Genomic DNA, 16,104 nt, shown 5'->3' on the forward strand with positions numbered 1-16,104 from the left:
AAATATTTTCATTATTTTTTATGTCACATTCATGATTTGCGGTCCTACCCTCGTCTCGGCACCGAAGAGGACCGAATAAAAATAAGTTATGAATAAAAAAAAATCGCGGAGAAAGTTGCATCACATGAGTCATGCACGATCTTGAGCACTATTTTGAAATGAGCTGCTAGAAAATTTGTTTTGTCAAGAAGGGCAGATGACGACTGACTGGAAATTTAAATGGGAAGAGAAATTATCTTGCACAAAAAACAACAACAAGAAAATGAATAAGAATAAGAGGACCTCTTCGCTTCTCCCTCCCAGCTACGAAGCGACAAAAATGACTGTGCAGGCTAAACTCAAGAGGGAGCATGGTTTAGTTTCTTTAAAAAACATTTTGAAACCCTTTTCAACAATCTGCTTATAGTAGATGAGAACAATAGCGGCTTGTGTCTAATAAATCCTTCTTCTGTTATTGATGGTCAACACATCACTAAATTCATCCTCCAAGAAGATTACCTTGCACCATAAATCTACAATTGACCCATTTCCAGCGCAAAGTGGTGTGGTGCCAAAGACCCATCAGCCCATTAGCATCGCCCCGATGTCGGCATCAATCTTCTCCGCTGCTCTCGCCGTTAAGTATCACTTACAGATGAATTTCGCTTGGGAGCCCTTTCGGGAATGCTTTTACATCCTGGACAAAAAAAAAAGAAACGGATGAGAGGGAGGGGGAAACTATCGCTAGTAGCTACGAAAGTGAAGCTTTTAGCGCGAATGGCACTTGACTTGTTTTATGTGCGATCCTTTTGAGTATTACCACTTGATCACCTGTTTACGATTTACGAGTTGTACTGGGGAGAGGGGGATTATTATGTTTTATTCATTCTCGTGTTGAGCTATTTCTATTTTTGGGAGGAAAGGAGTTCGGATGAATAAGTAAGCAGAGTGAGCTGAAGAGTCACTGTAACTTTTATTTAGCGATGATAATAACGAGCTTCTTTCTCCATTTTCAAGGATTGGATCTTACTAAGGTAGCACTATTCGAAATATATTCTAAACAGTTTACATTCTGATACATCAACATCGTGGCAATAATATATATATAGTTTGATCTTGGGATACGAGGGCACAAAGTGTTTTCTTTTCTTTTATCGTCATATATCGTTTTTGGCATTTGGCATTGAATTAATTTACTAAACTTTTAACAGGGTTTTAGAATTAATAGAAAATATCTTCATCATTATCTTACATCTAAGTTTTTTTTCATAATACGTCTTCAATCTTTAAGAGTCCATTGCAAACGTTAGGTTTGAATTACATTTTACGTTTTTACGGCTTCTAGCGCGAATAGTTAAGTTTAATCTCTTTTAATGTTGTTGCTCTTCTTACTCGATACCGTCACATTCAAATTGTGATATTAAAACGTTTAATGTTCGCATATTTTACAAGTTTTGCGCGCAGCAGCTCATAAGAACAAGTTTTCGTCCTCTTTCCCGGGTTTTCCATTGGCGCTCTTTTCTCATTTTCACGCGACAGAAAAGGGAAGCGCGGGGTGGAAAACTACTGCAAACTATGTTTCGTGCTACCGGCTACCGGAAGTTAACGTGCAGATTTCCATTTGAAAGTTCCTGTTTTTGCCTTTGCCTGCTTCGTTCTCCTAAAGTGCAAGTTGTGCAGCAAAGTTGTGAAAAGAAATGTTGTTTTTTTTTTTGTTTCTGAAGTTGCACAACAATCCATACGAACACACTTAGAGTTCCAATGTGAAATTGAAAATTAAAAGTATTTCCCAGATCTTGGCAAGGTGTGTGTGTGTGTGCGCGCTGTTGTATACGAGTCCCGATGGCCTTGCTCAGGGCTGTAAGAGAGAACAGAAAAAAAAACTGGTGGGGGTGGGCTGAAAAAGTTTGCTGCTATGTTTTTCAGTTTTTTTTTCTCTCATTTTTAGCAACCGAAAATACCGTGCATTTCGCCCCGGCATGCGGCCTGAGCCAGAAAAATCTACTCAGACTTTATGAAAATTTAGTTATTGGACTGTACAGTGTGCCCGCACCCGCTGGGACGATGGTGTTATAATTACGTATAACGAGCGAAATGTTGAATGAAACGAAATTCATTGCGCAACTTTGTTTATGCATTTGCGGCCAACAGAACGGGACGAAAAAGTTAAATGGAGATATAATGATCGAGCATTAAGTACTGTTGGTTAGTTGGAATCATTAATTTAAATAATATTGTTTAAATGTTTTAATTAATCAGAACAAGAAATTACCGGATTACTGGTTGAAGCGTAAAAATGTCGATTCTTGGTTTCTGTGTAAAAATATCATATACATAAACCCATATAATCCCAAAATATGAATAAAAATTGATATTTTAACATTTCGGCTCAATTCTGAGGCAAATTCAGATTCAGTGGGCAAAAAGTACACGTAATAAGCATATAGTTGGATAATTTTTGAATTTCGTTAGGGTGGTCCCACATAAACTTTCATTGAAAACTAGACATTTTCAAATTAGTATATTTCTAATTTAAAGAATAAAATTCCTGAGATTTTTTAAGCGTTTGTATTGCTAAATCCTCTTTTCGAATGCAACCTGGCATTTTAAGCTCTAAAAGTGCTGTTCGTATCACTTTTCTTTAAACTTTAATTCTGAATTGCTACGTTAAAAAAATGTTTTTTGAATGTTCAATCAGATGATTTCGTTAAATTTAGTTGTAGATGCCGTAGGCTGCGAGATAAAATGTTGGTGTCTTCGACAAAGTTGCTTGAGTTAGTTACAACTTTTAAAAGACAATCAAATCCCAAAAATATGTTTGCAAAGTTAGTTTTTTACAAAACCCTAATCACCCGAATCACTTTGACTTTCAACCAAGCCAAAAGTTGCCGTTTCCCGTTTGCGACAACTCTTCAGAAGACATCAAAGCTCAAATGAGCAATTCTTTACCAAAATCGGAAATTGATTATATTTGTATTTTTTTTTATTTGGCTCAAACTTCGTGGGGGCCTTCCCTTTGATTAAAGAAGTTATTTTGTGTCGTTGGTTTACCCGTACAAGTCTCCATACAATTTCGGCAGCTGGTACGTAAATATTCAAAAAAAATACTTTTGAAGGAATTTTCTGATCAATTTGGTGTCTTAGGCAAAGTTGTATTTATAGGTTGAAGAAAAAAAATAATCTGGCCGATTTTTTAAATAACTTTTTTTTTACAAAAATGGAGTTAAAATTTCTGTCAGGCTACTGTAAAGTTTAACATGACAGGTGCGAAAAAATATTTCGACTAATAATGTCTTAACCTCTTTCTATGATATAGTGCTTGAACAATTAGTCGCGAGAATACGCAAATTGGAATATATGTCAGAGACCTGCTAAAGATGCGTGTGTTATCCATTCAATACAAGTTAAACAAGTTTTCAAATTCAAATCTTTAGTTTTTTCATAATTTTTTAATTTCTGAAATGAATATTATAATCGTGGTTAGGCCCTTTGTTTTATCAAACTGAGTTTTTTTAGGCGTGCGTATTGCCGACGCACGCCGCAATTGGGTCCTAAAATCAAGCTTGAATTTGCGATATTATTCTTCAGAACGATTAAGCTTATTTTCTGAATACAATGACCCAACAACCGCAAAGGATTTAAAATTGATTTTTAAATCAATTTAAAAAAAAACCTTCGCGTCCCTTCTTGACAGAAAAGGTCCTACTTGACAGTTCGTTCCAAGGGGTTCATAGTTGATTCATCAAAAAAATGTTGTATTGTCAATTATTTTTTTGCACTAAAATGAAAAAAAGTGATTAGAAAAGGTTTTTAGTCTTGCTTTTTACCGTTGTACATAACAATGACATAAGGCTTAATGGTTGCGGCTTCTGCCTCGAAAGCAGAAGGTTCAAGGATTAAATCCCGGTCGGTCGAAATAATGTCACGAGGTATAACATATCAAACCATTATACAACTACTAACACCGTCTCAAAACAGCCCAGGGGCATCTCATATACTTATAGGGACGTGGCGTTACATCGTGCTGCCATTTGGTTTTTTAAGTGCAAGAGTGGAAAAGTGCTGAGTCATCGTCTAAAAATAGATGGCGTCCTATCCCGTCCAGCAAAATTAAGTCGATAAAGTAGTCGGTTTCGATGGAGAGAAGTGGAAAACGTGGTCTAAAAATAGCGACGCCATCCCCCTATGAACTGGACGAGGGAGTCGTGGATTGCCTGGCCCGAGTTATCTGTATTACCGATCTACAATATCAGAAGAAATCGTTAGCCAGAGAACACAAGTCCTGTCAAGACGGGGGTGCAAATACTTACATACATACAAATGCTTATGACCAAGTGATTTTGAGAAAAAATGAATAGAAAAAAAAAAATAAAAATATTAAAATAAATATATATGGGTAATTCTCTACCAACTCACACGAAATCGGGAAAAGTTGCCCCGACCCCTCTTCGATTTGCGTGAAACTTTGTCCTAAGGGGTAACTTTTGTCCCTGATCACGAATCCGAGGTCCGTTTTTTGATATCTCGTGACGGAGGGGCGGTACGACCCCTTCCATTTTTGAACATGCGAAAAAAGAGGTGTTTTTCAATAATTTGCAGCCTGAAACGGTGATGAGATAGAAATTTGGTGTCAAAGGGACTTTTATGTAAAATTAGACGCACGATTTGATGGCGTACTCAGAATTCCAAAAAAAAAAACGTATTTTTCATCGAAAAAAACACTTAAAAAGTTTTAAAATTCTCCCATTTTCCGTTACTCGACTGTAAAAAATTTTGGAACATGTTATTTTATGGGAAATTTAATGTTCTTTTCGAATCTACATTGACCCAGAAGGGTCATTTTTTCATTAAGAACAAAATTTTTCATTTTAAAATTTCGTGTTTTTCTAACTTTTCAGGGTTATTTTTTAGAGTGTAACAATGTTGTACAAAGTTGTAGAGCAGACAATAACAAAAATGTTGATATATAGACATAAGGGGTTTGCTTATAAACATCACGAGTTATCGCGATTTTACGAAAAAAAGTTGTGAAAAAGTTACTTTTTGCGTTTTTCTTCGTTTCGTCGTCCGTGTCTGTCGCGGGTGACTATGAACGGCCATGATCGATGACGACCAACTTTTTCAAAACTTTTTTTTCGTAAAATCGATAACTCGTGATGTTTATAAGCAAACCCCTTATGTCTGTATATCAAATTTTTTGTAATTGTCTGCTCTACAACTTTGTAGAACATTGTTACACTCTAAAAAATAACCCTGCAAAGTTAGAAAAAACACGAAATTTTAAAATGAAAAATTTTGTTCTAAATGAAAAAATGACCCTTCTGGGTCAATGTAGATTCGAAAAGTACATTAAATTTCCCATAAAATAACATGTTCCAAAATTTTTTACAGTCAAGTAACGGAAAATGGGAGAATTTAAAAAAAAAAATTAGTGTTTTTTTCGATGAAAAATACGTTTTTTCGGAATTCAAATCGGGCGTCTAATTTTACATAAAAGTCCCTTTGACACCAAATTTCTATCTCATCACCGTTTCAGGCTGCAAATTATTGAAAAACACCTCTTTTTCCGCATGTTCAAAAATGGAAGGGGTCGTACCGACCCTCCGTCACGAGATATCAAAAAACGGACCTCGGATTGATAATCAGGGACAAAAGTTACCCCATAGGACAAAGTTTCACGCAAATCGAAGAGGGGTCGGGGCAACTGCTGTGTGAGTTGGCGGAGAATTACCCATATAATATATTTCTAATGTATTTGTAAACACGCTTGATTGACAGAATGTTTATTCACGAATTCCGCAACTCGGTGAAAAAAAAAAGAAATTATGAAGAAGATTGAGTAACTTTGAGCCACATTGAGTATTTTTTTAAAAATTGAGTGACTCAGTTACTCTGTGTGCTACCCCTTGCTTATGACAATTATATGGTTAAATTATTTTCAATTTTCAATAGCATAACTATGTTATGCATAAATAAAGCTTCCAAACAATCCTGAAATTAGCCAAATAAGTTAGACCGTTCCAGAACACAATGCGAAATATGTTAATACTTTGCAATGTAATAAAAAAATAACATAATACATGTTATGTATTGTCATATGTTTTTTTTTTGCTGTTAACGTCCAATTCGAGTTTTGCGACCCAATTTTGGTCGAATTGTTATAGTTGATTGCCTATTAAACTACAAACAAGCATTTTTACCATTATTTTATCACCGCCATTTTTTCCTCCATCTTGAATTAAAAATTCTAAATCACTCAAGCGTAGTTTTAGCTCTTCAATAAAAATACGACAATTTTTTTTTGTGATTTGATCATCCGAAGTGATTTTTTTTCGAGGCCTTCGGATAACACTGACCTACAAAAAATGACAGACTCAACTCAAGCGTAGGCAAGAAGTTTAGGGTCCTCAGAAATTTGCTGGTCGGTGTAATCGAGTCTGGACTGTATCTTGTAGTGTTTCATGTTATTATCAAGTTGTTTATTTTACGCTTGAAGTTTTTGATGTAATTTTTGTTTATTTTACTATTTGGGTGAAATTTTAATTCGATGTTTCCAATTTATTTATGTCAATTTTCCTCTACAAACATAATCTTTCAACAGCGACCCCTAAACAATCAACGATATTTTCTTAAGCATTGCTGATATTTTTTTTTTTGAAGACAAATCAATACTTTACTCGTAATTGCTGAAAAACTTTTTTCTAATAGAAACAGCAATTTGGGACATTCTGTTTCAACGATCAAAAGAGAGAAAGTCTCGGCTAAGTTTCTCACTGCGTCTTCGGTAAACATTTACGCAAACAATCAACCTCAAATTTGTGCTGGTCTGCTGTTTCTTTGATAATGGTTGATTAAACCTCCGGTGTACTACCTCAGCAAAACAGCAGCATCAGCCTACGTTAATGAGACCATCATCGTTTCAGTTTCGGTGCCGACGCTTGTCGAAACTCTTCGCTTTTTTTTCTACAGTCGAAATCACTCTAAACCTTTTTGTCTCACTGTTTGACAAGGAGCCTCAGAGGGTAGGTTAAAATTTTGAAATAGTCGAACTCGAAGAAGAAGTTTTCCTGGAACCACGCACTTTCCAATCTAATTTAGTATTAAAAAATGTGTCTTGAATCCAAAAATCTTGAAAAACCTATGAGAATTTGAACCTTTAGGTTGAGTTTTAGTTAAAATCAAAATCAGCGTAAATCCCGCAACGTAAAACAACAACCCAAGTTCCAAAATCGTTCACCCCTTCGCTGTATCTCGATAATGATGAAAGAAAGCTTTTTCACCGAAAAGGTAAGCTTTCACCGGTCGTCGGAAGGTAGTCCCGCCCACCAAACGCGCGAGCGGAAGGATGGCAAGAAATAAAAACCGTGCAAAAGTTTTCCCGTTTGCCAGGTGTCGTAATTACAGCTTATTTTCCCGGCCAAAGCTCACTTTCTCGTCGGGACGCTGGAGTTTCGACTTGTCTCTAATTTTCAATGCTGGATTGCTGCGCAGGGGATGGGGGGTTCTGGGTAGCTCGTTGAAGGTAATTTAGAAGAATCGTACAATTAGTGGCCAACGGAGTGCGCGAGGGGGCTGCAAAATGGCGCCTTGGGTTTAGGGTTTTTTAGTGTGCTTATGCTTGTTTGCTGGATGTCGGAAAAGTAGAGAGGTAAACAGTTGTTGCCGTGTACTGATAGCGCTAATTAGTGAGTTGTGTTTTGTGCATGGGCATGGCAAGGGGGGAAGAGCAGTGTTTGTTTGGTACAGTAAGAATAATTGCTGCCTGTCGTAGCTCGTTTAGGTTTTCTAGCTACTTTTGCTGAGACTGCTGTTGAAATTACGCTGTGGTGAACAATTTGAAATGTTTATTTTATACAATCCTGATTAAGATTCTATGGAGTCCTTACAAAGTACTTAACTAACCAGAATCCAAACTTAAAGCTTTTCCCCCAGCAAAACCCACAAAACGAGTTACTTTCAGTTGAAAGGCAAAGAAGAATAACTTCACAAGGTACATTTCCCTTGCAGCAAACTCGCAGCAGCAATCGTACAGAAATAAAGGAGAAGCAAAAGCTAGATGAAAAACCGAAACCAACAAACGATAAAGGTCAGAGCGCAAAATAAATAACCAGAGAGATAAAAAGACAACCGGAGGGCAACAGAACTAACTTTGCTCTCGTTTCTTAGATCTTGCACTGCGAAAAAAGGGAACTTTTGCGGGGAAGGATCGACACGAGCAACGAGAAAGCTTTTACTTACTACCCCAGCGCCGGTTCAGTTCTCATTTTCATTCATTTTGCCTTTTGATTTCATCAGATACTCTGGGCAAGGGTTTCCAGAAGCGTTCATTACTTGCCAGTCTGCCAATTAATTACTCGAATTACTGGTCCAAAATGATTAATTACACAAATTACTTAATTACTTTTCACTACGAAGAAAATTTTTTTTTATTTATATTTAAGTATTCATTTGTACGGTTCTAAACTAAATTATTCAAAATAGATCATTTGATAATTCTTTCAAAAATTATTCGGTTTACTTTGTTTTTTCACGTATAATTTTTATTGAAAATAGATATAGGCGATTAAACGTCAAAAATGTCCCCAACTAGAGGGTGCTGAAACTTTGAGTGATGTTTACATTATATCCTACAGCGAGTTAATTGGTTTGAAATTTGGACTTTTTTATTTTATTATAAAATTGACATTCGTATTTAATTAAAAAAAATCGGTTAAAAATAAGTAGCTCAATTGATATCTAGAGTTTTTTAAAAGGTCTTATAAACATATGAAACACAATAGCTTATAGGACCTTTAAAAAAATATCTGGATATGAACAATAATAATTGTTTAATGGCCAATTTAACCTGTTCATTATCTGATTCGAAATTTCATTATGTTTAACGTTTCAATCAACCGAACCCTTATCAATCAATTGCAAATGAAGATTATTTAAATTGACTTACGTTTTTTAAAGTCATGTTTGTCATAAAAGCAAAAAAAAATTGTACTGTTTTACTTCAATATATGAATTTAATAAAGTCGAATGCCATTAATATATAGAATTTGTTGTACAAAAGGCCCCCTGATTATTTGAGCTAAACAAAAACTTTGACAAATATTTGCAGCGGCTCTTCTTGAGAATTGTGAAATTCATCAAAATAACGTTAAGTTTTAAAACGTTTTTCAAACATTGGTTTGACATTACTTTGCATTTTTTTTACTCAAGCAAATTTAAAAAATCTGTTACTGAAAATACAGATAATGTGGAACGTGACATTAACATTGGATTCAATTGCATCTGAATATTAATCGATTTTAATTTCACTGAGTTTGATTTTTACCATTGAAACATTTGTGTCAGAAATATTTGGAATTTTTCGGGAAAATAGCTAATCTCTCAATAGAGAGATATTTCTGACTGTCAATTTCTGCAGATGATGAAAAATATTTAAAAAAACATATTTTTACTATTATTGATTTTTAAATGGCCATCACTTGAAAACTTTGTTTATTTCAAGGATAATTAAGTACATTTTGGTTTTAAAAATTTAATCCACAAAAACTTCAAATAATTTTGACTGCGTATTAGAAGGAAAAGCATAAAAAATTAATCGATTCTTATGTAGTTCTTGCAAAAAAAAAACATATTTTTATAATAATAACTAAAAATGAATAGATTTAGGATTCACAAAACATTTTTCACTGGGTAATATATCATGGCCTTTCGTTGTTAATTAGTTCGATAAACAACATGATAAAAATAAATTTTAGGAGAGAATTATGGTGAATAAGGCCTTCTACATACAGAATCAGTTTTTGTAATCTTTGTGTTTCACTCTTGAAATCAATAAGATTCTGTTATAATCTTCTATATATATAAAAAATTTCGATGGTTTTGTTCGAACGCGAATCAGTTGAACACGGAACGTCGGATCGAGGTGCTTTTTGTTGCAGTAGGTTCGTGTAAGCCCAAGGAAGGTTTATATGCTAAAAAATTGCCACTTTGGCCACTCTGGACCGATTCCGGAGCATCTGCAGATTGTATGGGAAAATTTACGTAGAAATCAAATTTTGATCACAGGAGGCTGAACAAGTAAAAAAACTAAAAACGTCAAGAAAAAAAGGCAAGACGAAGTTTGTCGGGTAAGGCTTGTAGATTATATAAAAAAGTAAGTAGTTTCGTTATAAAAGTACAATTCAAAAAAATCAATTACTGTAATTACTCAAAAAATACTTTAATTACCAATTAATTACTTTAAATTACCCTAATTACCATGAATTACTTAGTAATTAAAGAATTACCTAATTACCAGCTGAAAATCAAAGTAATTATTAATTACTTGCCAGTCTGAGGCCTTGCTGGAAACCCTTGACTCTGGGGCTATTTTGTGCCAACCATCTTTCCCGTTTGTATTTTTCTGGGCTGTTAGATTTTTCACCATTAGATAAGACGAACCCAATTTCATTAAACGTTATCGCCGGGCAAAGATCTGGGCTCGTGTTGAACTTTTTTGTTGTGTATTCTGTTTGCTTAACAGACGCAATGTATACAATTTTACGGCCAGGTTAAATGTTTGCAAATGGGCAGCAAAAAGGTGGTCCTGCGGGAAACGAGTCAATTAAAGTCCCCGGTCGGTGGATGGATTTATCAAAATGGATTTTTTTTGAATCATGCTTTAGTTGTAACTGTGGTGGGTTGTTATGGATCTTGAATAGTTTGCTGAATAAATGAAAATTGTGCCACACAAGTGTTCGGAGAAATCTTAATCTAAAAAAAAATGATTTAAAAGCATTTTTGTTTTAAACCAAACTAAATCCAACTGTGGTTGATGCCTTTCTGTCTCTTTATCAAAAATAGGTTACACAAGGGATCCTGAAGTAAATTTCAAGTTAAATCTTAGGGATCCATATGCACAGAAAAACTTTATGCTACGTTAGTAAGAGCAATGTTCATTTTTATCCATTTCAACACACATTTGAGCAATTCGAAATCGGCGTTTGTTTGTTTTTTTTTTTTAATTTTTGATATTTTTTATGTTTGAGGAAATAAACCGCAACTTTGGCCGATAGAGAAATATGGACAAAAATTTGCTACCGAGTTATGATTATTGTTTTAAATTGTGTTTTTTTTTTGAAAATAGAAATTTTGGTCAAAAATTTTGTATGGCTTCAGTTTCATATGGACGCATTTTTTTCTGCTTTCCCTTTTGAAATGTTTTTCTTGTTTCCAAAATTATCAAGTTATTTTTTTCGAAAAGATTATTAAGTATACAAATGTTTAATTTTTCATCATTGAGTATTGAACCATTAGTTGAAAATAATAGAAATATGAATAGAAAATTTGAGATTTTTTTGACGAGACAAAAAAACTTAAGAGCGAGTTTTTCACCAATGTGTAACAGGTCGTATCGAGGTGCTCCGATTTGGATGAAACTTTCAGCGTTTGTTTGTCTATACATGAGATGAACTCATGCCAAATATGAGCCCTCTACGACAAAGGGAAGTGGGGTAAAACGGGCTTTGAAGTTTGAGGTCGAAAAAACATTAAAAATCTTAAAATTGCTCGCATTTCCGTAAAACTTCTTCAATTCCAACTCTCTTAGATGCATTCGAAAGGTCTTTTGAATCACTTCATAATGTTTCATAGACATCCACGATTGGTTTGATTTTTTTTCATAGCTTTTGCAAATTACTGTTAAAAATGGATTTTTTTTAAACCTTAATATCTTTTTCCAACAGCCTCCAACACCCATACTCCCATAGGTCAAAAGATAGGTTATTTCATGGACTATAATCCTTCGGAAATAACTTTTTGGCCAATCGCAGTTTTTCTCATAGTTTTTCGATTTTTCTATAACAAACATTTTACAACGTTAGTTTTTGCCCTGTAGGCTGTCATAGCGGCACATATTGGTCTCAATTTTGTCATATTCGGAATCCTCGGACAATTTCACGTAAGTTAGAAGTATTGGAGTTGTAAATTTGATTGGAAAAAATGCCATTTAAAATGAATTAAAATATTTTTTAACATTTTGTCGGATTAGGGGTTGTAACTTGTGGTTAGCCGAGACCTTTCTCGATGCAGGGACTCTACAAACACACCTCAAGGTCGGCACGCTTATCCACACTAGACTAATCGGACACAGGAAAAACACTTGAGCTACCAAACGAAACACCACTTTTATTATCTTTTGTGCACACTTTATTCTCCCACTTCTTCCTACTAACTTCCTTCACCTTTCCTAACCTCAATTTTCCCACTTTCTTATTGTCTATCTGACCTGTTCCTTCTGGTTTCTTGGGGCCCCAGCAGCTCGACGATCTTCCAGCTTCTCCTCCTTCCAGCAATCTCCTCCGGATGACGGTTACGCGACCTCCGGTCGCTTACACGGATCACGGTTCCCGATCCTGGAACTCGGTAGCGGTTGATGTGCGCGGCTTCTGGTGGACCCGTCCGAACGTCCTGTGCTCCTCCCAATATAGTGACGGATTGGGACTTCGGCCGGTGTTGACGGTTGGCCGGAACATTGCCCGTAATCGAGCACCAAGGGCGTGGACACATCGAGGTTGTTGGGTTCCACAGGGACATCACGGAAGCGTCCGAAACGTCCGGCTCCGACGGCACTCCGTCGGCCAAGGATGACACTAAGGGTCAAACATTGAGGGTCCTTTTCACAGGACACATTAGTACTGGGTCACACTTTGTTTTACGGCGGCAATTACCTGCTGTCCGACAGACTTCTAGGCCGGTCTGTCTGGTTACGGGTCCTTCGGGCAAATAGACCGATTCCCGGTTCTTGACTTCGCAAGTCATCTACGGTATTGCCGCCAACCAGACTTCTGTCAATCCTTGCTACCAATCGGCTACCAACCAGTTACCAACGTCGGTTTCCTTTGAAGACTCCTTCTTGTGGGTAGCAATCGTGTGGGTATGGAACTGGCTGCGTACTGCTAGGGTGTCTTGGCTTTTGTTTGCCCTAGCCAGTGGGAGTAGTGAAGCTCCGCCCAATAACTCAAGTATATTCCTGCATGCTATTTAACGCGATACAAACAGAGTCACAGTAACGATTGGGTAAGGAACTGCCATCGGTTACACTCTCCCCAGTTCGGGAAAAAATGTTTACAAAGTAAATATTTTTTAACTCACAAGATCACAACTCTAAACACACGTACCTCTGAACCTTGACATCGTAAAATAACAAACGCACGGACGAATTCACACTAACCGACGGTTGCTCGCGAAATGTTTCACTCATGCTGTACTAGATCGTATCATCCATAAGAAAATTTGTGAAAAACACTTAATGCGAGACTAGTACTACAGTCGGTATCGGGGTCATAAGGCTTCAACGATAAAAGAGTCACCTCCTCCATCTCCGCGCAGTTTTGCAGGTTGTACCTGTGTACTGGCCATCAACGTTTGTTCAACTCCGGCCTCCAGCGATACGATGTTTGAGTTTTAATCTCAGTCAAAGTGATCGTGAAAAGTTTCGTTACTATTTACAACAAAATTTAACAAATTACACATTAAAATAATAAATAAGGAATAAATTAAAATAATATTTACAAAACTGTACAAAAATTTACAAAAGTTGGACTTTCCGTGTACTCTCATGCAATATTGCACACAAGTCCTTATCAAACTTCGTTCTAGTACTTCAATTTTTTAAAGGTAATCTTATCAACTGCTTCGTTGTGTGTGTTATTGATGTTCGGGAAACTTAGATCTGTCAACTATCTGTCACTGTCAAACAGATTTGTTATGAAATGTGATGATGCATGGCATGAAAATTATTCTGTGGTAAGTATCGATGGAATATTTGATAAAAACATGAGTCATTTACAAGTAAACACTCTCCAAATCATGAGATACCAACATGCTGGTCAAGTGCTCGCTTGAGAAATAAACTCCTAAGTTTTTATCACGTAACTCATCAATAAAAGTGAAAACGAAAACAGGTTCATAACCTCAGGTTTTGTTTCAATGAAAAATGATTGGATAATTATGTCTGATTTAATTATGTTGCGATTTGATCTGATTATTATTTCTTCGTATTTTCCCGAGACACCTGATTCTTGTTTTGTTCTACTTGTTCCAAGAATTTATGTTTATGGTAAATTGTGTGTGTTCTATGATTTCCCATTATGTTTCTATACTTTCATGCAATTATCTATCCAGAGCAATACCTCGTACAAAACAGTACATAATTTAATAAATTAACATGCAACAAACTAAAATTTCAATAAATTAACATTTAATTACATATGTACAACATTTGTACAAACTCCACTCTTCCGGATGAGTTTTGGAGTACTTTTTACCTGCCTTCCAGGTGCAAAACTTTTGGCATTAGCGATAATTGGAACAGGGTGAGTCAATCTAAAAGAGGTATTAACAGATATGACTTCCTTGAACCAAAATCCACCAAATTTCTTTGAGCCAAACTGCTCTAAAAGTTGCCCTAACTCGAGGCACAACTACAAACACAAATTTACAGGTTAGATCAACTATAACGCAATGCAAGATCAAACACTTATTAACGATCAAGCACGCAGTTGCATCTACCGTAACATTGTCGAACTCTGTCTCACCATCTCGTCAGATGTTTTTGTGAACATGCTCTAAAACTTTTTCTCTGGATCCAACTTTCAGCATAACAGCTGTTTAAATGTCCTACGACAATAACTTTACTTTTTCTCCTGCAGGTTTATTTTTGCTACTCTCGGCAGCTTTAGATCCGGAACTTAGCTGCAATTACCTTAGTCAGTGCTGAGCATTGACGTACGTGGATGGACAGAATAGTACTTCTAGAAGAAATATTAACAGAAGGTGACTATTTGCCAAACTGTACTGCTCTTACCAACGTAAGGTAATTCAACTAATTCCTTCTCTACTTTTAGGGTATATTTGGCCGTCAGCGCGTACCACCCTATTTGTGGACCTTCGTCCCATAACATCTTACACACAGGTAAGACAAACACCTACAAAAACAACTTCACACACAAACACAAACGATCTTCATCGTCCTTCCTAGACTAGTACCACATAACGATCCATGGCATCTCTGTGTTGGTTTGTCCACTACTACTGAAAGTTCGACGAAAGACGAAATATTAACTTCATCGATTCTCAGTGTAGTTGACCACACACACGAGAGACCCAAAATGATCTAATCAACTTGTTTGAGGTCTGAATTAGGTAACCTAGTACTGCGACACTCTGCCTCTCCGAGCATCAACATTCTTCTCCAAAAGAGAACACATTCGGTCATCTCGACCACAACAAAACTTCAACCTCCTGCTTCACATTAACTCCAAATTTGAACAAGGTACAGAAAAGTCTAGGAATCTTAATAAAAAAGAGAACAGATTTTCTAAAATTTTGTTCTTGGGTTAAAAAACTTGTCTCATACACAACAAACTCACATTTGTTATGTAGAAACCTACTACTAACTCTCTCATACTCGTAGCGACTCTCACTACAACATAACTTCTCTCACTAAACGCTCTCTTCTCCTGAAAGCTCTCAAAATTGTTCATGTTTCTCCACTACTGATGTTCAATTCTCTCTCATTTCAATGTTTTTCTTTCACGCTCTCTTGCATTTTCTCTCAGGGGGGTAATTGGGTGGGAAAATCGGTGAAATATTTCACCATTCCAGTACATCATTCATTCATCATTCAATTACTCATATTCATTCATTCAATCACTCACAACATACAATTTAAAATTCGTAAAACTTCACAAAATTTGATATATTTTTGCTAACATTATTTTTTTCTATATTTCCAGATTTGCATGCTGTTTTTCATCACAATACTTTTGGCTAAATCAACGAAACGGTACCAAAATCCGCTCGGACTGCCTTCAATCAAATAATTGCTGCTGCATTCACTCATCAACCAACTGATTCATCACAGAAATTGCGTTGGGATGGCCAACGTGAAGAATTTAGATAAAATTTGAAAAGAACACGTGACACGATTTTGCACGTTTAAAAATAATTTTATAACCTAAAATGTGTTCACGCTCGATATCTAAATGAGCTTTTTGGATTGTATATCACAGTTTAAGTTTTTGAAAAATAAATCACTATGGTTTTTGCTGTCTTTTCATTCCCTCCGACCAATAACACAAACACAGA

General features: G+C 35.9%; 1 protein-coding gene across 1 annotated transcript in view; it reads right to left on the minus strand.

Moving 5' to 3' along the window:
* Nucleotides 1-933: 933 nt before the first annotated feature.
* LOC6043806 overlaps nucleotides 934-16,104 on the minus strand; it is a 274,342-nt gene continuing 259,171 nt past the window's right edge. Inside the window, exon 8 of the mRNA XM_038266359.1 lies at nucleotides 934-1,837. The gene's annotated coding sequence lies outside the window, so the exon portion shown is untranslated. The remainder of the gene's footprint in view (nucleotides 1,838-16,104) is intronic.

This window comes from Culex quinquefasciatus, chromosome 3 (assembly GCF_015732765.1).
Source record: "Culex quinquefasciatus strain JHB chromosome 3, VPISU_Cqui_1.0_pri_paternal, whole genome shotgun sequence".
In the NCBI taxonomy this organism is placed as follows: Eukaryota; Metazoa; Arthropoda; class Insecta; order Diptera; family Culicidae; genus Culex; species Culex quinquefasciatus.